Genomic DNA, 23039 nt, shown 5'->3' on the forward strand with positions numbered 1-23039 from the left:
GAAACAGCCTTGGCGGTGCCAACAAACAATTCCAATATAGCCGTCGGGGCATTTGTATTTGTTAGGAATCCCCATTAGATGCTGCCAAGGCAGAAGCTACTCTTCCTGCGGTCCAAACCATTTAAGGCACTTACATCACACATAAAACAAAATATAAAACAGTACATCATAGAACATTATTACACCACTACATATCTACAATATAAAATGTATAATACCACCATACAACAATATTGTGCAGAGCTGTTCTGAAGGAAGTTGTCAAGGAAGTGAATTTGTGTTTATAAAGAAAGTACCGCCCCCACCTACAGTCAACCAATCATGTCAATTTCATCATAGCGATTGCTGGTTTTTGCTACTGCATTTGAAGAAACTTTCAAAGTAAATTTTCTGGATTGACTGACATTCATGTCTTAAAGTAATGATGGACTGTCGTTTCTCTTTGCTTATTTGAGGTGTTTTTGCCATAATATGGACTTGGTCTTTTACTAAATAGGGCTATCTTCTGTATACCAACCCTACCTTGTCACAACACAACTGATTGGGTCAAACACATTAATAAGAAGAAAAGAAATTCCACAAATGAACTTTTAACAAGGCTATCTATACCTGCTAATTGAAATGTATTCCAGGTGACTACCTCATGAAGATGGTTGAGAGAATGCCAAGAGTGTGCAAAGCGGTCATCAAGGTAAAGGGTGGCTACTTTGAAGAATCTCTAATATAAGATACAGTTGAAGTCAGACGTTTACATACATCTTAGCCAAATATATTTAAATTCAGTTTTTCACAATTCCTGACAATTAATCCAAGTAACAATTCCCTGTCTTAGGTCAGTTCGGATCACCACTTTATTTTAAGAATGTGAAATGTCAGAATAATAGTAGAGAGTGATTAATTTCAGCTTATATTTGCCTCCCCCTTTTCCCTCCAAACATAACGATGGTCATTATGGCCAAACAATTATATTTTTGTTTCATCAGATCAGAGGACATTTCTCCAAAAAGTACGATCTTTGTCCCCATGTGCAGTTGCAAACCATAGTCTGGCTTTTTTATGGCGGATTTTGAGCAGTGGCTTCTTCCTTGCTGAGCTGCCTTTCAGGTTATGTCGATATAGGACTTGTTTTACTGTGGATATAGATACTTTTGTGCCTGTTTCCTCCAGCATCTTCACAAAGTCCTTTGCTGTTGTTCTGGGATTGATTTGCACCAAAGTAAGTTCATCTCTAGGAGACAGAAAGCGTCTCCTTCCTGAGCAGTATGACGGCTGCGTGGTCCCATGGTGTTTATACTTGCGTACTATTGTTTGTACAGATGAACGTAGTACCTTCAGGCATTTGGAAATTGATCCCAAGGATGAACCAGACATGAAGAGCTCTACAATTTTTTTCTGTGGTCTTGGCCGATTTCTTTTGATTTTCCCTTGATGTCAAGCAAAGAGGCACTGAGTTTGAAGGTAGGCCTTGAAATACATCCACAGGTACACCTCCAATTGACTCAAATTATGTCAATTAGCCTATCAGAAGCTTCTAAAGGCATGACAACATTTACTGGATTTTTCCACGCTGTTTAAAGGCACAGACAACTTAGTGTATGTAAACTTCTGACCCACTGGAATTGTGATACAGTGAATTATAAGTGAAATAATCTGTCTGTAAACAATTGTTGGAAAAATTACTTGTGTCATGCACAAAGTAGATCTCCTAACCGACTTGCAAAACTATAGTTTGTTAACAAGAAATTTGTGGAGTGGTTGAAAAATGAGTTTTAATGACTCCAACCTAAGTGTATGTGAACTTCCGACTTCAACTGTATATTTCAATTTGTTTAACACTATTTTGGTTACTACATGATTCCATATGTGTTATTTCATACTCCTGATGCAGTCACTATTATTCTAAAATGTAGAAAATAGTCAAATTAAAGAAAAACCCTGGAATGAGTAAGTGTATACAAACTTTTGACTGGTACTGTACAGTATATATTTGCTCCTGCTCAACAACAAAAAATCTCAGTCAACCAACAGCCTAACGACCAAACAATCGACCAGTCGACTAATTATGGTCAGCCCTAGAGAGCAAGAGAGTCTGCATAACAAAACAGTTGTGTCTGTCCCATTAGTGACCCAAATGAATGTTGGCTTCAATGACAGTACCTAATAAGACTTATGTAATTACTCGCAATTATTTGAGCAGCCCATTTCCTCCTCAGAGAGTGTGGACAGTCACTGGACCTCCAGCTCTAAACACAAGCCAAGGAGAATGATGGCCATCAGCACATGTTTAAGAAACTGCTAGAGCAACATTCCCACACTGGGCCCGGAGTAGTATAGTGTGCTCCCCTGTGTGTGTGACTAGAGGAGATGGATGACGTGGGGAAGGGATGGTCAGCCTTCTGAGGAGATATGCTGAGGAGATGTTACTATATAAACCGTCTCAATCAGTATGTGCTATAAACAGGCCTGCTGTAATTTGGCCCTGGTCGTAATCGCTCACCCTTAGTATTATTTTAACTGTCTGTGGGCCTCTGTCTGTCTGTGTGTGTGTGTGTCTGTGTATGAATGTGTGAGGTTTTTCCAAGCAAGCCGATGATAACTGGGCATCTTGAGAGACGTACTACACATGTTCCATTACACTGGGTGAACTATGGGAAATAGAATTTCCTCCTCCTGCTGCAGCTGCTGCTGCCTTAACTGAAACCAGGCCTGTGTGATGTGTGTCAGTGTGTGTCAGCCCCACTCCACCAAGCTTCAAGGCCAGCCGTGAGATAAAAGTCAGAGGTAACCTTTGAGAAGCAGCCAGACCAAAACACACTGCGTGTCTCCCTCTGTTCATAGAAGCAGCCAGACCAAAACACACTGTGTCTACCTCTGTTCAAGAGAGAGTGAGACAAATCTAGTATTCACACAAAAGGGCCGGAGAGGGAGTGGGAAATGCTCTGGAGCAGCGGTCTGCCGTAGAAGGGCTGTGATCTTGCTAGCAGTGGAGAGCCGTAGAGACTCACTGGAGACTGGAGGGAGAGTAGCCGTGTTCTAATAAGAAAGCTGGAAGAAGGTGTTGATAGGCCCATTGCGTGCTGTTGGCTGTATTGGTGTATCATTAGCCCCAGGGGAGAAAGGGGAGGCAGGCAGCTGCCCCTGTCACAGAGCCCCTCCAGTTGTGAGGGTGGCAGAGGGACGTCACTGTGGCACAGGAGGGCACAGGGCAGTCAGCTGGGCCTCTACCTAAGTCCTGGGACAAACACACACATACATACACATATGTGCACACACACACGCACGCACACGCAAGCGCATACACACGCACACAAGCCCAAACTCCTTTCCAGTCCCATACCTGGCCTGCCAGGGAACAGTGAAATTGAAAAGGGATATGGAACGAAGTACATCTCGATGAGATGAGGGGGTGATTTCTTAATTTCAAAGTGCTGAGATGCTATTGATCACTCTCAGAATAATCCCTCTTGTTAGAACAAAATGTATCATTGCCCTGAAGGGCTGGATGTGTATGAAACATATCTGGGCTCCAATGGCTGTCTGGACTGCTTGGCAAGGTGGTGGTTTACTAGAGGGCTTTCACCACAGTGGGTTAATACAGCGTGAAGACAGGACTCGAGGTTCTTGCTCTCATCCTTATGTAGGGAGCCTTGGGTTCAACAGCTGTCCTTCCTCGTCTCTCTTTTCCAATACAGTCTTATACATTTCGCTGTTCTCATCTTCATGGCCCAGTGGTGTCCTCTCTCCAGGGTCTCTGAGTTTTCTGAGGCCAGGGCTCCTCTGCTGTTTTCCCTGCTTAATCCTGCTCCGAGTACAGCAGGGTAACTTCAGTCCACAAATCCCCAACAGCTGCATTGGTGCTGTGGCCCCTCCAGCCATCCAGCCCCTCCCACTCTAACCACATCCCCGCCTCTCCTCACTCAGAGTCCTAGTGGAGGATGGGGTTACACCACAGGGCATGACGCTGCCGCCCAGGAATGCAATGAGGAAGGAGCCGTGGCTGATCCCATATCACGGTACACCGTGAGGGAGAGGCAATGGGAAGGATGGATCCCATGATCCATGAGCCACGATCAGGAAACCCAACGTACTCCCTTGTTAATGGAGCTCCATGCCAATAAGACTCCATGACTTGTCACACCCTGATCTGTTTCACCTTTCCTCGTTATTGTCTCCACCCCCTCCAGGTGTCGCTTGTTTTCCCCAGTGTATTTATCCCTGTGTTTCCTGTCTCTCTGTGCCATGTATGTTTCTATGTCAACCAGCATTTTTCCTGTTCTCCTGCTTTTTGCATTCTCCTTTTTCTAGTCCTCCCAGTTTTGACCCTTGCCTGTTTCTGGACTTTGTACCCGCCTGCCTGATCATTCTGCTTGCCTTGATCACGAGCCTGTCTGCCACTCTGTACCTCCTAGACTCTGATCTGGTTTTGACCTTTTTGCCTGTCCACTACCATTCTCTTGCCTACCCCTTTGGATGAATAAACATTGTAAGACTCCAACCTCTGCCTCCTGTGTCTGCATCTGGTTCTCGCCTTGTGCATTGAAATGACTTGTGTCAGGTACTTATCAGAGTAGAATGGATGCATAATCGAAGACTGGGGGGGGTGGAACTGCTCTGATTACAGTGTAATGTGTGGTGAAATCACAGAGTGCTACCTAATATCTGTCAGAAGGCCAGACACTGTAGCTGTGCTGATTTATGTAAAACACGTCTGGAGGTCTCTGCTCAATGGAGCATTAGAAGCTGGAACAGAAATCAATGAGCAGCCTTAACTATGCTGTTACATTCTACATGGGAGGCAATGGCAATCATAGACAGGGAGTGCACTACACCATTGTTCACATTTCCAATAAATGTGATGATCAATATTCAGAAATAACTTTGGTTAGAACTCCAGAACTTTCATCACGCACACCTGTCCCCTATTCCCACTGATTAAATCAAATCAAATCAAAGTTTATTTGTCACGTGCGCCGAATACAACAGGTGTAGACCTTACAGTGAAATGCTTACTTACAGGCTCTAACCAATGGTGTGGGAAAAAAGGTGTGTGTGTGTGTGTGTAGGTAAGTAAAGAAATAAAACAACAGAAAAAAGACATTTGAAAAAGAGTAGCAAGGCTATATACAGACACCTGTTAGTCAGGCTTATTGAGGTAGTATGTACATGTAGGTATCGTTAAAGTGACTATGCATATATGATGAACAGAGAGTAGCAGAAGCGTAAAAAGAGGGGTTGGCGGGTGGTGGGTCACAATGCAGATAGCCCGGTTAGCCAATGTTGGTCTGGCCATTTACTGGTTGATCGGGCCATTTAGGTAGTATGTACATGTAGGTATCGTTAAAGTGACTATGCATATAAGATAAACAGAGAGTAGCAGCAGCGTAAAGGAGGGGTTGGGGGGGGCAGACAATGCAAATAGTCTGGGTAACAATTTGGTTACCTGTTCAGGAGTCTTATGGCTTGGGGGTAAAAACTGTTGAGAAGCCTTTTTGTCCTAGACTTGGCACTCTGGTACCGCTTGCAATGCGGTAGTAGAGAGAACAGTCTATGACTAGGGTGGCTGGGGTCTTTGACCATTTTTAGGGCCTTCCCCTGACACTGCCTGGTGTAGAGGTCTTGGATGGCAGGCAGCTTTGCCCCAGTGATGTACTGGGCCGTACGCACTACCCTCTGAAGTGCCTTGCGGTCGGAGGCCGAGCAGTTGCCGTACTTGGCAGTCATGCAACCGGTCAGGATGCTCTCGATGTTGCAGCTAAATCAAATCAAATTTTATTTGTCACATACACATGGTTAGCAGATGTTAATGCGAGTGTAGCGAAATGCTTGTGCTTCTAGTTCCGACAATGCAGTAATAACGAGCAAGTAATCTAACTAACAATTCCAAAAAAAACTACTGTCATACACAGTGTAAGGGGATAAAGAATATGTACATAAGGATATATGAATGAGTGATGGTACAGAGCAGCATAGGCAAGATACAGTAGATGATATCGAGTACAGTATATACATATGAGATAAGTATGTAAACCAAGTGGCATAGTTAAAGTGGCTAGTGATACATGTATTACATAAGGATGCAGTCGATGATATAGAGTACAGTATCAACGTATGCATATGAGATGAACAATGTAGGGTAAGTAACATTATATAAGGTAGCATTGTTTAAAGTGGCTAGTGATATATTTACATCATTTCCCATCGATTCCCATGATTAAAGTGGCTGGAGTAGAGTCAGTGTCATTGACAGTGTGTTGGCAGTAGCCACTCAATGTTAGTGGTGGCTGTTTAACAGTCTGATGGCCTTGAGATAGAAGCTGTTTTTCAGTCTCTCGGTCCTAGCTTTGATGCACCTGTACTGACCTCGCCTTCTGGATGGCAGCGGGGTGAACAGGCAGTGGCTCGGGTGGTTGATGTCCTTGATGATCTTTATGGCCTTCCTGTAGCATCGGGTGGTGTAGGTGTCCTGGAGGGCAGGTAGTTTGCCCCCGGTGATGCGTTGTGCAGACCTCACTACCCTCTGGAGAGCCTTACGGTTGAGGGCGGTGCAGTTGCCATACCAGGCGGTGATACAGCCCGCCAGGATGCTCTCGATTGTGCATCTGTAGAAGTTTGTGAGTGCTTTTGGTGACAAGCCGAATTTCTTCAGCCTCCTGAGGTTGAAGAGGCGCTGCTGCGCCTTCCTCACGATGCTGTCTGTGTGAGTGGACCAATTCAGTTTGTCTGTGATGTGTATGCCGAGGAACTTAAAACTTGCTACCCTCTCCACTACTGTTCCATCGATGTGGATGGGGGTGTTCCCTCTGCTGTTTCCTGAAGTCCACAATCGTCTCCTTAGTTTTGTTGACGTTGAGTGTGAGGTTATTTTCCTGACACCACACTCCGAGGGCGCTCACCTCCTCCCTGTAGGCCGTCTCGTCGTTGTTGGTAATCAAGCCTACCACTGTTGTGTCGTCCGCAAACTTGATGATTGAGTTGGAGGCGTGCATGGCCACGCAGTCGTGGGTGAACAGGGAGTACAGGAGAGGGCTCAGAACGCACCCTTGTGGGGCCCCAGTGTTGAGGATCAGCGGGGAGGAGATGTTGTTGCCTACCCTCACCACCTGGGGGCGGCCCGTCAGGAAGTCCAGTACCCAGTTGCACAGGGCGGGGTCGAGACCCAGGGTCTCGAGCTTGATGACGAGCTTGGAGGGTACTATGGTGTTGAATGCCGAGCTGTAGTCGATGAACAGCATTCTCACATAGGTATTCCTCTTGTCCAGATGGGTTAGGGCAGTGTGCAGTGTGGTTGAGATTGCATCGTCTGTGGACCTATTTGGGCGGTAAGCAAATTGGAGTGGGTCAAGGGTGTCAGGTAGGGTGGAGGTGATATGGTCCTTGACTAGTCTCTCAAAGCACTTCATGATGACGGATGTGAGTGCTACGGGCGGTAGTCGTTTAGCTCAGTTACCTTAGCTTTCTTGGGAACAGGAACAATGGTGGCCCTCTTGAAGCATGTGGGAACAGCAGACTGGTATAGGGATTGATTGAATATGTCCGTAAACACACCGGCCAGCTGGTCTGCGCATGCTCTGAGGGCGCGGCTGGGGATGCCGTCTGGGCCTGCAGCCTTGCGAGGGTTAACACGTTTAAATGTCTTACTCACTTCGGCTGCAGTGAAGGAGAGACCGCATGTTTCCGTTGCAGGCCGTGTCAGTGGCACTGTATTGTCCTCAAAGCGGGCAAAAAGTTATTTAGTCTGCCTGGGAGCAAGACATCCTGGTCCGTGACTGGGCTGGGTTTCTTCCTGTAGTCCGTGATTGACTGTAGACCCTGCCACATACCTCTTGTGTCTGAGCCGTTGAATTGAGATTCTACTTTGTCTCTGTACTGGCGCTTAGCTTGTTTGATAGCCTTGCGGAGGGAATAGCTGCACTGTTTGTATTCAGCCATGTTACCAGACACCTTGCCCTGATTAAAAGCAGTGGTTCGTGCCTTCAGTTTCACACGAATGCTGCCATCAATCCACGGTTTCTGGTTAGGGAATGTTTTAATCGTTGCTATGGGAACGACATCTTCAACGCACGTTCTAATGAACTCGCACACCGTATCAGCGTATTCGTCAATGTTGTTGTCTGACGCAATACGAAACATCTCCCAGTCCACGTGATGGAAGCAGTCTTGGAGTGTGGAGTCAGCTTGGTCGGACCAGCGTTGGACAGACCTCAGCGTGGGAGCTTCTTGTTTTAGTTTCTGTCTGTAGGCAGGGATCAACAAAATGGAGTCGTGGTCAGCTGTACAAAAATATAGACCGCAAGTATAAACACCATGGGAACACGCAGCTGTCATATAGAACCTTTTGAGGATCTCAGGACCTGCCAAATCTTTTTAGTTTCCTGAGGGGGAATAGGCTTTGTCGTGCCCTCTTCACGACTGTCTTGGTGTGTTTGGACCATGATAATTTGTTGGTGATGACACCAAGGAACTTGAATCTCTCAACCTGCTCCACTACAACCCGTCGATGAGGATGGGGGCGTCCTTGGTCCTCCTTTTCCTGTTGTCAAAAATCATCTCATTTGTCTTGATCACGTTAAGGGAGAGGTTGTTATCCTGGCACCACACTGCCACGTCTCTGACCTCGTCCCTATAGGCTGTCTCATCGTTGTCGGTGATCAGGCCTACCACTGTTGTGTCATCAGAAAACTTAATGATGGTGTTGGAGTCGTAACTGGCCATCATGGGTGAACAGGGAGTACTGGAGGGGACTAAGCATGCACCCATGAGGGGGCCCTGTGTTGATGATCAGCGTGGCAGATGTGTTGCTCCAACCCTTACCACCTGGAAGCGGCCGGTCAGGAAGTCCAGGATCCAGTTGCAGAGAGAGATGTTTAGTCCCAGGATCCTTAGCTTAATGATGAGCTTTGTGGGCACTATGGTGTTGAATGCTGAGCTGAAGTCAATGTATAGCATTCTCACATAGATGTTCCTTAAGTCCAGGTGTGAATGGCAGTGTGGAGTGCAATAGAGATTACATCATCTGTGGATCTGTTGGGGCAGTATGCAAATTGGAGTGGGTCTAGGGTTTCTGGGATAATGGTGTTGATGTGAGCCATTCAAAGCACTTCATGGCTACAGATGTGAGTGCTATGGGTCAGTAGTCATTTAGGGAGGTTACCTTGGTGTTCGTGGGCACAGGGACTATGGTGGACTGCTTGAAACATGTTGATATTACAGTAACTTGAAAAAGTATTCATCCCCCGTGGTGTTTTTCCTATTTTGTTGCATTACAACCTGCAATTTAAATGTATTTTTATTTGGATTGGACATACACAAAATATTCATGGACATACACAAAATATTCCAAATTTGGTGAAGTGAAAAAAATATATAAAAAAATAATGAAAAGAGGTTTGTGCATATGTATGCACCCCCTTTGCTATGAAGCACCTAAATAAGATCTGGTGCAACCAATTACCTTCAGAAGTCACATAATTTGTAAAACAAAAAGTCCAACTGTGTGCAATCTAAGTGTAATCTGTCACATGATCTCAGTATACAGTTGAAGTCGGAAGTTTACATACACTCAGGTTGGAGTCATTAAAACTTGTTTTTCAACCACTCCACAAATTTCTTGTTAACAAACTAATGTTTTGGCAAGTTAGCGAGGACATCTACTTTGTGCATGACACAAGTAATTTTTCCAACAATTGTTTACAGACAAATGAATTAACTTATAATTCACTGTATCACAATTCCATTGGGTCATAAGTTTACATTCAGTAAGTTGACTGTGCCTTTAAACAGCTTGGAAAATTCCAGAAAACTATGTCATGGCTTTAGAAGTTTCTGATAGGCTAATTGACATAATTATAGTCAATTGGAGGTGTACCTGTAGATGTATTTCAAGGCCTACCTTGAATGTATTTATGTATTTCAAGACCTCAGAAGAAAAATTGTAGACCTCCTCAAGTCTGGAAAATCCTTGCGATTAATTTCCAAATGCCTGAAGGTACCACGTTCATCTGTACAAAAAATATAGACCGCAAGTATAAACACCATTGGAACACGCAGCTGTCATACCGCTCAGGAAGAAGACGCGTTCTGTCTCCTAGAGATGAACACACTTTGGTGCGAAAAGTGCAAATCAATCCCAGAACAACAGCAAAGGACCTTGTGAAGATGCTGGAGGAAACAGGTACAAAAGTGTCTATATCCACAGTAAAAACGACTCCTATAATCGACATAACCTGAAAGGCCGCTCAGCAAGGGAGAAGCCACTGCTCCAAAACCTCCATAAAAAAAGCCAGACTACGGTCAAGGTATTGGAGTGGCCATCACAAAGCCCTGACCTCAATCCCATAGAACATTTGTGGGCAGAACTGAAAAAGTGTGTGCAAGCAAGGAGGAATACAAACCTGACTCAGTTACACCAGCTCTGTCAGGAGGAATGGGCCAAATTCACCCAACCTATTATGGGAAGCTTGTGGAAGGCTACCCGAAATGTTTGACCCAAGTTAAACAATTTGAAGGAAATACCACCAAAAACAAATTGAGTGTATGTAAACTTCTGACCCACTGGGAATGTGATGAAATAAATAAATGCTGATTCTGACATTTCATATTCTTAAAATAAAGTGGTGATCCTAACTGACCTAAGACAGGGAATTTTTACTAGGATTAAATGTCAGGGATTGTGAAAAACTGAGTTTAAATATATTTGGCAAAGGTGTATGTAAACTTCCGACTTAAACTGTATATACACCTGTTCTGAAAGGCCCCAGAGTCTGCAACACCACTAAGCAAGGGGCACCACCAAGCAAATAGCACCATGAAGACCAAGGAGCTCTCAGGGACAAAGTTGTGGAGAAGTACAGATCAGGGTTGAGTTACAAAAAAAAATCTGAAACTTTGAACATCCCACGGAGCACCATTAAATCCATTATTAAAAAATGGAAAGAATATGGCACCACAATAAACTTGCCAAGAGAGGGCCACCCACCAAAACTCACAGACCAGGCAAGGATGGCATTAATCAGAGAGGCAACAAAGAGACCAAAGACAACCCTGAAGGAGCTGGACCACTTTAAGCCATTCAATCCACAGAGCTGGGCTTTACAGAAGAATGGCCAGAAAAAAAGCCATTGCTTAAAAGAAAAAAATAAGCAAACATGTTTGGTGTTCACCAAAAGGCATGTGGGAGACTCCCCAAAAATATGGGAGAAGGTACTTTGGTGAGATGAGACTAAAATTGAGCTTTCTGGCCATCAAGGAAAACGCTATCACTGGCGCAAACTCAACACCTCGGTTCAACCCAAGAATACCATCCCCACAGTGAAGCATGGTGATGACAGCATCATGTTGTGCGGATCTTTTTCATCGGCAGAGACTGGGAAACGGGTCTGAATTGAAGGAATGATGTTGCTAAATACAGGGAAGTTCTTGAGGGAAACCTGTTTCAGTCTTCCAGAGATTTGAGACTGGGACGGAGGTTCACCTTCCAGCAGGACAATGACCCTAAATATACTGCTAAAGCAACCCTTGAGTGGTTTAAGGGGAAACATTTAAATGTCTTGGAATGGCCTAGTCAAAGCCCAGACCTCAATCTAATTGAGCATCTGTGGTATGACTTAAAGGTTGCTGTACACCAGCAGAACCCATCCGACTTGAAGGAGCTGGAGCAGTTTTGCCTTGAAGAATGGGCAAAAATCCCAATGGCTAGATGTGCCAAGCTTATTGAGACATACCCCAAGAGACTTGCAGCTGTAATTGCTGCAAAAGGTGGCTCTACAAAGTATTGACTTTGGGGGGGATGAATAGTTATTCACGCTTAAGTTATTTCTTGTTTGTTTCACAATAAAAAATAGTTTGCATCTTCAAAGTGGTAGGCATGTTGTGTAAATCAAATTATACAAACCCCCCAAAAATCTATTTTAATTCCAGGTTGTAAGGCAACAAAATAGGAAAAATGCCAAGGGGGGTGAATACTTTTGCAAGCCTCTGTACAGACTCGATCAGGGACAGGTTGAAAATGTCAATGAAGACACATGCCAGTTGGTCAGCGCATGCTCGGAGTACACGTCCTGGTAATCCGTCTGCGGCCTTGTGAATGATGACCTGTTTAAAGGTCTTACTCACATTGGCTATGGAGAGGATGTGTCATGCCCTGGCCTTAGTTATCTTTGTTTTCTTTATTATTTTGGTTAGGTCAGGGTGTGACATGGGGGATGTATGTGTTTTGTCTGGTCTAGGGGTTTTGTATGTTTATGGGGTGTTTTCTAGTCTAGGTGTTTATGTAAGTCTATGGTTGCCTAGATTGGTTCTCAATTAGAGGCAGGTGTTTATCGTTGTCTCTGATTGGGAACCATATTTAGGCAGCAATGTTCTTTGGGTATTTTGTGGGTGGTTGTCTTCTGTCTTTGTACCAGATAGGACTGTTTTGGTTTTCACATTTGTTGTTATGTATATTGTAGTGTCTCGTGTATAATCTTGATTTAACATGTTGAACTCTAACCATGCTGCATTTTGGTCCTCCTCTCCTTCAATGGAAGAAAACCGTTACAGTGTGATCACACAGTCATCCGGAACAGCTGATGCTCTCATATGCATGCTTCAGTGTTGCTTGCATAGAAGTAATTTAGCTCATCTGGCAGGCTCGTGACACTGGTCGGTTAGCGGCTGTGCTTTCCTTTGTAGTCCATAATAGTTTGCAAGCCCTGCCACATCCGACGAGCATTGGAGCCGGTGTAGTACGTCCTGTTTTGATGGTTCATCGGAGGGCATAGCGGGATTTCTTATAAGCTTCCGGGTTAGAGTCCCGCTCCTTGAAGCGGCAGCTCTACACTTTAGCTCAATGCGGATGTTGCCTGTAATCCATGGCTTCTGGTTGGGGTATGTATGTATGGTCACTGTGGGAAAGATGTCATCGATGCACTTATTGATGAAGCCAGTGACTGATGTGGTGAACTCCTCTATGCCATCGGAAGAATCCCGGAACATATTCCAGTCTGTGCCTGCTAAACAGTCCTGTATCTTAGCATCTGACCCCTTCCGTATTGACCAAGTATTCAGACCCTTTGCTATGAGACTCGATATTGAGCTCAGGTGCATCCTGTTTCCATTGATAATCCTTTGTCCCTAGAGCTCCGCGACAGGATTGTGTCGAGGCACAGATCTGGAGAAGGGTACCAAAGAATGTGTGGAGCATTGAAGGTCCCCAAGATCACAGTGGCCTCCATCATTCTTAAATGGAAGAAGTTTTGAACCACCAAGACTCTTCCTAGAGCTGGCCTCCCAGCCAAACTGAGCAATCAGTGGAGAAGGGCCTTGGTCAGGGAGGTGACCCAGAACCCGCTGGTCACTCTGATAGTGCTTCAGAGTTTCTCTGGAATAAAATTAGATTTGAGTGTGATGTCAAAACATTGACAACAAATACATATTGACATAGTAAATAAAATGTTGAGGCCTTTCGGGAACTTGCACTTTACTTTCTCCCCCCTACTATCACTGACTTTGATGTAACAATGTTCTTCACTGTAAAATGTATGCGGCCACTGTTGGGAAAACAAGGAGAGCAGGACGTTGAGGCTACAGATTAAAATGAAAATTCACAAATGAAAACCTTCTGGCTACTCCATGACTCGGCTCCAATGAAAGCTTAGAAGAAGAACACACGAAGACAAGGAATTAAACTGTAGGGACTGAGATTTTTATGGTTGGCTGAGCCAACAAATTGTTTTACTTTCTAAAAGCTTTTCTCAGCACCTTGTGACAAAGACCATATTTTTATAGACACTTGTCCTTCAAAAGTCTCTTGAATTAATTCAGCCTTGTTCTCATATCTTCAGTGCTGAAGTTTCACAACAGTAGAAGACAACAGCACCTCTGGCATGTGAGGAACATATGGGTTTTCTGATGTTGTGGAACTCTACTCAACTGTAGCAGATTCATTAGCAGGGAGATATGAGGACCCTCAGGGAACATGGGGTATGATAATCCATAATTAGTTTCTTGTTGAGAAGAGACAGAAAACAGCATTCTCCAAACCACAGAATCCCCCCACTTAGCACATTGTTAGGGGCTTATCAGCAGGACATCTGTAATACAGGGAAGCAGTACTGGTTGACTGTGGGCCAATGCCCATTCTTTCTGGCCAGCACTTATTTTTCATCATTATTAAGACACAATACAGCAAGTCAACTCTGACATTCACCAACATTGTTATAACATGCAAGCTGTGGGCAACATGTGGCTGCAATACTAAATAAATACAGAGTCGTTTTAAGGCTGTTGTTTTGGACACCTCGCCTGGTCCTACTCTCCCACGCAATGTTCAGGTAAAATAAACAAACTAGAATCCAAAGGGAGATACAATTACATTAGAATATCTCCATACTGTATAATACAATGTTATGAGTCATGAGGACATAAAAAAACAAAAAGACTCATTGTGAAAGTGATGATGATAGTGTCCAATTTCAAAATTCCAATCTTGGCACTAGTGTTCTGAACAGCAAGTGTATGCAACACATGTTAACATCCCATATGGTACATCCCATATGGATTGGGTGCAGATGACAACAGCTAGCGAGGCCATCCATCCATGTTATCTAGCTAACTACCTCCTGTAGCCATCTTTGGCTTAGAGCCGCCCAAGCACCAGCCGCAGCCTGACCTGAAACTGACGGACAGGAGACATGTTTTGTGTCCCAGGGGACTCGTGAGGAGATTAGAACCTCGGTCAGTAGATAAACAGCACTCAACAAGTCCACCCGTCACGAGAGGTCTGGATTGGATTCTCCGCTGAAGCTGTTTCATGGGCTTAGAAGCATGGCAGGCTGGCAGGACATGGGCAGCCTTAAATGTCTACTATAGTCCAAAATGTGTACACGTACACACAACAGTGTTCTTGGCTTTCATACTTTTCAAATTCTCAACACAGCTCAAGCAATTTCTCCAACTGTCAACACATTCAAATGAATATAGGAAGTGTACCAGAGACACGTTGGTTGGGGAATTGTGGGGAGGTGTGCGTTTGGGCTATGCGTCTCCCAATGCTGGTGGTCTCAGAGCTGCGTTGCTATGTCACAATGGGACGCTGGACTATCGCGTCTCAGCATCTCTGGACTGTGATTTAGGCCTTAGTCTTCTTTGCCCCAACAAGACCCAAACCTTGACTGGCTGCCTGGTTGCCTCTTGTCCACTCATTTGATGAGGAATTTCCTTCCTGATCCTCCATGCAATAGGAGGCATCTGCAAAGTCTATTTAGCCAAGATTCTTGTCTCCCCAAACGTTTACAGATATATTGTGGCATCTGCCTGGGATGAGCCGGGGAGGTGTGCAGCTGTGCGCCACTCCATACCCCCTCCAAACCCCACACAAACACCGGAGCCTACTGTGGAGGAGCAGGGGGCAACAAGTGCGGCATAGCTACAGGATGAACTGCCATCACCCGTGACCCCAGCATAGTATAGCGCATCATCGGCAAGGCATGACATCATCGACTGGGCAGAGTTCACAACCTTGCAGCTAATGCGTCTGTTCTTTGGACCTGTGGTGCATCAGGCCATTAGACCATGACATCATGGTGACAAAGTGGACCTGTGGTGCATCAGGCCATTAGACCATGACGTCATGGTGACAAAGTGGACCTGTGCTGCATCAGGCCATTAGACCATGACATCATGGTGACAAATTGGACCTGTGGTGCATCAGGCCATTAGACCCTGACATCACATTGACAAATGAGAGTGAGGGGAGAGGAAAAACGTATTGTGCTGACTGAGCTGCGCTAGGCTACACATCAGTTTGGGTTTTAGGGGCTCCTATCCTTCATGCTAATTTTACAGCGTCTGCTACGAGTAATGCCACACCGGATATATGAGAGATTAAAACATCTATTATTTAATCTCTCTCCCCGGGTTTTAAATGACGTTAATAGACAAGCTTGGTGCGATTTTACAGAATTAAGTGATGCCGAATGAAGACAGAGAGAGGGAGATAATGAGGGACTGCGAGCAGAAGATGAAATATGTACATGGAAAACACAATTTGCAAGCATTGTCACTCGCTCTCATACTGCAGCATTGCACACTGCAAACTCAGTCTCACCAGAGACAACGTCAAAGGGAAAGTGGGTGTATGCAAAGATGGTCTGTCTTTACAGATAATGTACTGTCGGCTCACAAATCCAACATCCCGTCTTTAATTCTCTACACGCTATACATACAGAACATCTTCATTTGGGATTATACTGTATAAACATCAAGATCTATCAAAATAATTCTTATCTAGCGCTACCACAGGGGAAGAGGAACGAGGAGGGTAGAAGACAGCTAGCATTGATCACTATTTTGCACACATTGTTTTATTCCTCAGAGTCCATCTCCTCCACCACGGTGTGAAGATAGAAGACTAGCAGCCAATGTTCCATAAATGGATTCTAGCAACACACTAGTTCTACTGTAGCTCCCGGTGTTGAACAACCTTCAGGTCTCCACTGCTGGTGTTGATAGGTGGGAGAGTCACATTGCATGTGTGTTTTCTATTGTGAATCTGTCCTTTAGTGTATGTGTTGACCTGAACCCACTGTCCACACTCCCCTCTGCAGGAAGCCTGCTCTCCCACAGATCCCTCTTCCCACCTGATGAAGAGAACACAGGGCCTGCCAGGCTGCGTTACTGTTTCTCAGGCCTGGGCAGGATTGCTGCCAGCTCCTGGTGCATGGCATCTGCTCACTGGGCACTGTGTCAGCAGACATAGGAGAAAGTGAAGAGAGGGGGAAGGGAGGGTGGACTGAGACACGGAGGTACGGAGAGAGAGAGAGCGAGCGAAAGCGAGCGAGGCAAAGACAGACAAGAAAGACCAACAGAAAGAGAGAGAAAAAGAGAGAAAGAAAGAGACAAAAAGAGAGACAAAAAGAGACCGAAAGAAAGAAAGAGAGCAATAGAGGCAAATAGAAGTAGCGGCAGAGTGAGCATATAGAGACGGACAGAGAGAGATAGCGGAAGTGGAATACATGCATGAGAGGGCAGTAACCAAAGGTAAGGGATATAGACAACAGTAAAACGGTATAGATATAGAGAGGACAACCAATAGAGTAGAGAAATACAGAGAGAGCCCTTTGACTCATACATGGGCTCAGTGTGACCAGCTCAGCTCCATGGGGAAGCTTTTATGGGCATACTCCGGCATTAGATCCCATCTTAAACAAATGGCATTTTATGGTGTGTCTAATTATATAATTATACTTTTTGTGAGTTTGATATTCAAATAGTTTCTAATAGGTAAATACACTACATGACCAAAGGTATGTGGACACCTGCTCGTTGAACATCTCATTGCAAAATCATAGGCATTAATATGGCGTTCCAATTCATCCCAAAGGTGTTCGCTGGGGTTGAGTTCAGGGATCTGTGCAGTCCAGTCAAGCTCTTCCACGCCAATTTTGACAAACCATTTATGTATGGACCTGGCTTTGTGCACGGGGGCATTGTCATGCTGAAACAGGAAAGGGCCTTTCCCAAACTGTTGCCAAAAAGTAGGAAGCACAAAATCGTCTAGAATGTAATAGTATGCAAGAGCGTTAAAATTTCCCTTCACTAGAAGTAAGGGGCCAAGTACAAACCATGAAAAATAGCATCGGACCATTACTCTACCAAAATTTAAAGTTGGCACTATTCATTGGGACAGGTAGCGTTCTCCTGTTATCCGCCAAACCCAGATTTGTCCTTCGGACTGCCAATGAAGCGTGATTCATCACTCCAGAGAACACGTTTCCACTGCTCCAGAGTCCAATGGCGGCAAGCTTTACACCACTCCAGCTGACGCTTGGCATTGCGCATGTTGATCTTAGGCGCATGGTGATCTTATATTTGAGATTCTTCAAAGTAGCCACCCTTTGCCTTGATGACAGATTTGCACTCTTCCAATCGTGCAAAGCTGTCATCAAGGCAAAGGGTGGCTACTTTGAAGAATCTCAAATATAAAATATATTTTGATTTGTTTAACACTTTTTTGGTTACTACATGATTCCATGTGTTATTTCATAGGTTTGATGTGTTCACTTTTATTCTACAATGTAGAAAATAGTACAAATAAAGAAAAACACTTGAATGAGTAGGTGTGTCCAAACGTTTGACTGGTACTGAATATCTCAGGAGTAGTTTGGTGAGTTTTCAGAGCAGTGTAATATTATTTCACATTAAATAAGAGCTTGTTAATAAATATCCTCTGTAGTCGAATCAGGATGCGCTAACTACGTTTTATACTTCCTGCCCCCATTTACTGTGATGTCAAATGTTTCATATTTAAAATCAACCGAGTCCTAACAGCCAAATACAAATAGAAAAATGTATATACAGTGCCTTGCGAAAGTATTCGGCCCCCTTGAACTTTGCGACCTTTTGCCACATTTCAGGCTTCAAACATAAAGATATAAAACTGTATTTTTTTGTGAAGAATCAACAACAAGTGGAACACAATCATGAAGTGGAACGACATTTATTGGATATTTCAAACTTTTTTAACAAATCAAAAACGGAAAAATTGGGCGTGCAAAATTATTCAGCCCCCTTAAGTTAATACTTTGTAGCGCCACCTTTTGCTGCGATTACAGCTGTAAGTCGCTTGGGGTATGTCTCTATCAGTTTTGCACATCGAGAGACTGACATTTTTTCCCATTCCTCCTTGCAAAACAGCTCGAGCTCAGTGAGGTTGGATGGAGAGCATTTGTGAACAGCAGTTTTCAGTTCTTTCCACAGATTCTCGATTGGATTCAGGTCTGGACTTTGACTTGGCCATTCTAACACCTGGATATGTTTATTTTTGAACCATTCCATTGTAGATTTTGCTTTATGTTTTGGATCCTTGTCTTGTTGGAAGACAAATCTCCGTCCCAGTCTCAGGTCTTTTGCAGACTCCATCAGGTTTCTTCCAGAATGGTCCTGTATTTGGCTCCATCCATCTTCCCATCAATTTTAACCATCTTCCCTGTCCCTGCTGAAGAAAAGCAGGCCCAAACCATGATGCTGCCACCACCATGTTTGACAGTGGGGATGGTGTGTTCAGGGTGATGAGCTGTGTTGCTTTTACGCCAAACATAATGTTTTGCATTGTTGCCAAAAAGTTCAATTTTGGTTTCATCTGACCAGAGCACCTTCTTCCACATTTTTGGTGTGTCTCCCAGGTGGCTTGTGGCAAACTTTAAACGACACTTTTTATGGATATCTTTAAGAAATGGCTTTCTTCTTGCCACTCTTCCATAAAGGCCAGATTTGTGCAATATACGACTGATTGTTGTCCTATGGACAGAGTCTCCCACCTCAGCTGTAGATCTCTGCAGTTCATCCAGAGTGATCATGGGCCTCTTGGCTGCATCTCTGATCAGTCTTCTCCTTGTATGAGCTGAAAGTTTAGAGGGACGGCCAGGTCTTGGTAGATTTGCAGTGGTCTGATACTCCTTCCATTTCAATATTATCGCTTGCACAGTGCTCATTGGGATGTTTAAAGCTTGGGAAATCTTTTTGTATCCAAATCCGGCTTTAAACTTCTTCACAACAGTATCTCGGACCTGCCTGGTGTGTTCCTTGTTCTTCATGATGCTCTCTGCGCTTTTAACGGAACTCTGAGACTATCACAGTGCAGGTGCATTTATACGGAGACTTGATTACATACAGGTGGATTGTATTTATCATCATTAGTCATTTAGGTCAACATTGGATCATTCAGAGATCCTCACTGAACTTCTGGAGAGAGTTTGATTCACTGAAAGTAAAGGGGCTGAATAATTTTGCACGCCCAATGTTTCAGTTTTTGATTTGTTAAAGTTTGAAATATCCAATAAATGTCGTTCCACTTCATGATTGTGTCCCACTTGTTGTTGATTCTTCACAAAAAAATACAGTTTTATATCTTTATGTTTGAAGCCTGAAATGTGGCAAAAGGTCGCAAAGTTCAAGGGGGCCGAATACTTTTGCAAGGCACTGTATCTTTCTAAAAAAAATTGCCCCAAACACCTGTGATGCAAAAGAAAATGATCATCCTAAAGGTTTTTTTGCCGGGTCTCAGGAGATATAGTAAATGACCTACATACTCCAACACCCAACACTAGCATACCAGAGTAGATTCCATAAGCAGCTTTATAAAGTGCCGGATACCATAAAGCTATAAACACAGGCGAGGAATCCATACAGAGATACCAAGGGTCGTTCTGAATGGCACCCTATTTCCTATATAGTGCCTTGGTCGAAAGTAGTGCACTATGCAGGGAATAGAGTGCCATTTGGTATGCAGCCCCAGTCCAATGATCCAGTCTCCCAGAAGCATCCATTCGTTCCCGAGGGAGAAAATTCCGCCTGATAAATCGCACATGAAACGTGAGAGATATGGACGATTTGTTTGCGTCTCCCAAGAGACACTATCCTCCGGCATTATTTAAGGGCTGAAATGAGATATGGCTGGAGGAGGAAGGCCGAGCAGACAGAGGCATTAATATAGGAATTCCTGTTAGGAGATACATGGGACTGTCTGCTGACGTCGGGTAAAGAAAAAGCCTGTGATTCATCGGAGATATCCAGAAGGAGGAGAGGAAGAGAGGAGTCCAGGAATGCAAATCTAGAACAGGATATGCAAGTGTAAGTCTGGTGTGGGAATGGGGCGTTTAACAAGCGCTTCATGAGGAGTGTGTGACAGATCGACAGATCGGGGCTGAAGATTCAGCCGCTCCTCCTCGGATGCACAGGCCTCTGGTTTAACAGGTGTCTAACTGTCCAGTCAGACAACCTGTCCAGTGGCCTCCCTCTCCTCCATATTTCACTAATCTTTACTGGCCCCAGTAATAAGGTGGAACAGGCCTGGCAGATTCCATAGAGGCTCGCTCCATGTACACTGCATTTTAGGCCTTCTTCCTTCCCTTTGGATTCTTATTTATTTATCTGCTGACAGGAGTGTTGATGAACAGACATCTCTGGATTTTCTTCCCCTGACAGCTTTATTAAGCAGAGGATGGGGCGTATGGGGACTGGTGCTCCATTGCCTGCCTTTGATCATGCAGCGCCCAGGGGATTGACAGGGTGACTGATAGGCCAGAGCCCTCTGGGTTCTGTACATCTCCTTATGGGGCCAGTAGAATCTCAGCGATGGGGCAATGATAAATCCAGACCGGGGGAACGGTTTCGATTTTCACGCCTATGGGAGTCTGGATTTTAATGCCATGTATCACAGTTCCTATTTTAATGCTCCCCAGTAATTCAGAGGAAGGACGTGCTGGCCTTTTCCAAGCAACCCTCCATAATATTTAGCGGTGGCGCTCTGGGGGCAGCACATAGCTGAGCGGGGCTGCGAGGCTGTGGTGTGTGTGTGTGTGTGTGTGTGCGCCATGCCACCCTCTGCGTCTGTCAGAGGAGGAGAAGATGAGTCAGGCGCCTCGCAGACTCACTGGCACCTGGCCACTGTTTGTCCTTTAGGTGTCCTAGTGACCATAATGTCTGCCTGCGCTCACTGAGGGAACACTAAGGCCAGAAACACAGCACGAGCCTGAAGCGTCAATACATCCTCCAGATGTGTGTGTGCGTGTGTGTGTGCATGCATGCTTAGTGTGATGGGAAAGGACACAGCAGGTAGTGTCGGCTAGATGCTTTTCTCATTGCAGGATTCACACTTTCCCCTGCCGTCATTTCCATCACCCACTCTTTCCACTATTCTAAGCATGAACCCTTAAAGCCCTACAGTGTGATTGTGAGTAAAGCCTTCATGGAGAACCGTTAAAAGAAACAACCTTCAAATCCTGGAATCGTCTTGAATGAAATAGTGAAAGTGTGCAAGACTATGGACATCCACTACAATACATCGCTATACGCACTGAGGGAAGCAATCATAACCTAGGGGTCAAAGTACAGTATTGTACTGTAGGTAAGACGGTGTGTTGCTTCTTCGCCCTCGCAAGGCTGTCGCATTCTCTGTGACGAAACGTGTGGCGGGTACATCATGACAGGCGGAGCACACTGAATAAGGGCTGACAGGGTAGCCTAGTGGTTAGAGCGTTGGACTAGTAACTGGAATGTTGCAAGTTCAAACCCCTGACAAGGTACAAATCTGTCGTTCTTCCCCTGAACAGTCAGTTAACCCACTGTTCCTAGGCTGTCATTGAAAATAAGAATTTGTTCTTAACTGACTTGCCTAGTTAAATAATGGTACATTTAAAAATTAAAGGGATATTTTGGCAATGAGGCCATTTATCTACTTTCCCAAGAGTGAGATGAACTAGTGGATACCAGTTTTATGTCTCTTTGTTCAGTATGAAGGAATTTAGAGGTAGTTTCATGAGCCAATGCTAACTAGCGCGATGATTGGAAGTCTGTATCTGCTAGCATCCCTCATCACCCACTTTCTGAGTGCTACGCTCCTTCAGTCTCTGACAGCTGTTCTCCACACCTGAGTGCATAGTGTCAATGCATATGAATTCACTGGCTAAGATACTAAGACCAGTGGAGGCTGCTGAGGGGAGGACGGAGGAATGGAGTAGTATCAACCACGTCTTTGATGCGTTTGATTCCATTCCTTTGACTGTATTCCAGTCATTATTATGATCCATCTTCCCCTCAGCAGCCTCCAATGACTAAGACACACCAGGAGCCAGCCAAAAAAATGTAAACATTTTTTTTTCAACAGATACCTCATAAAATCAATGATCATGCAAATAAGTAAGTTTAACTCTCATTTAGGGCTGACCCCATTTAGTCCACTGGTCGGTTTGGTGGATAGGCTGTTGGTCGACCAAGATTTATTTTGTCCAGCAGTGTCAAATAGAGAACATCATTTCATGGCACACAAGACACTGTTTTGATTTTATGCCTGTCTCAGTGGACTCAACCATTAAGGAGGCCACGGGGATGCCATGGTCCAAGAGAAATGGTGTGGCTAAGACGCACAAGGAATGTAAAAATGGTGTGGCTAAGACGCACAAGGCATGTAAAAATGGTGTGGCTAAGATGCACAAGGCATGTAAAAGCTAAGATGCACAAGGCATGTAAAAATGGTGTGGCTAAGACACACAAGCCATGCAAAA

At 44.6% G+C, this 23039-nt stretch overlaps 1 protein-coding gene across 1 annotated transcript in view; it reads right to left on the bottom strand.

Moving 5' to 3' along the window:
- Window positions 1-23039, bottom strand: part of LOC112218755 (tetraspanin-9) — a 289884-nt gene that overhangs the window by 206510 nt on the left and 60335 nt on the right. The gene's annotated exons all lie outside the window — the stretch shown is intronic.

This window comes from Oncorhynchus tshawytscha, linkage group LG19 (assembly GCF_018296145.1).
Source record: "Oncorhynchus tshawytscha isolate Ot180627B linkage group LG19, Otsh_v2.0, whole genome shotgun sequence".
Lineage (NCBI taxonomy): Eukaryota > Metazoa > Chordata > Actinopteri > Salmoniformes > Salmonidae > Oncorhynchus > Oncorhynchus tshawytscha.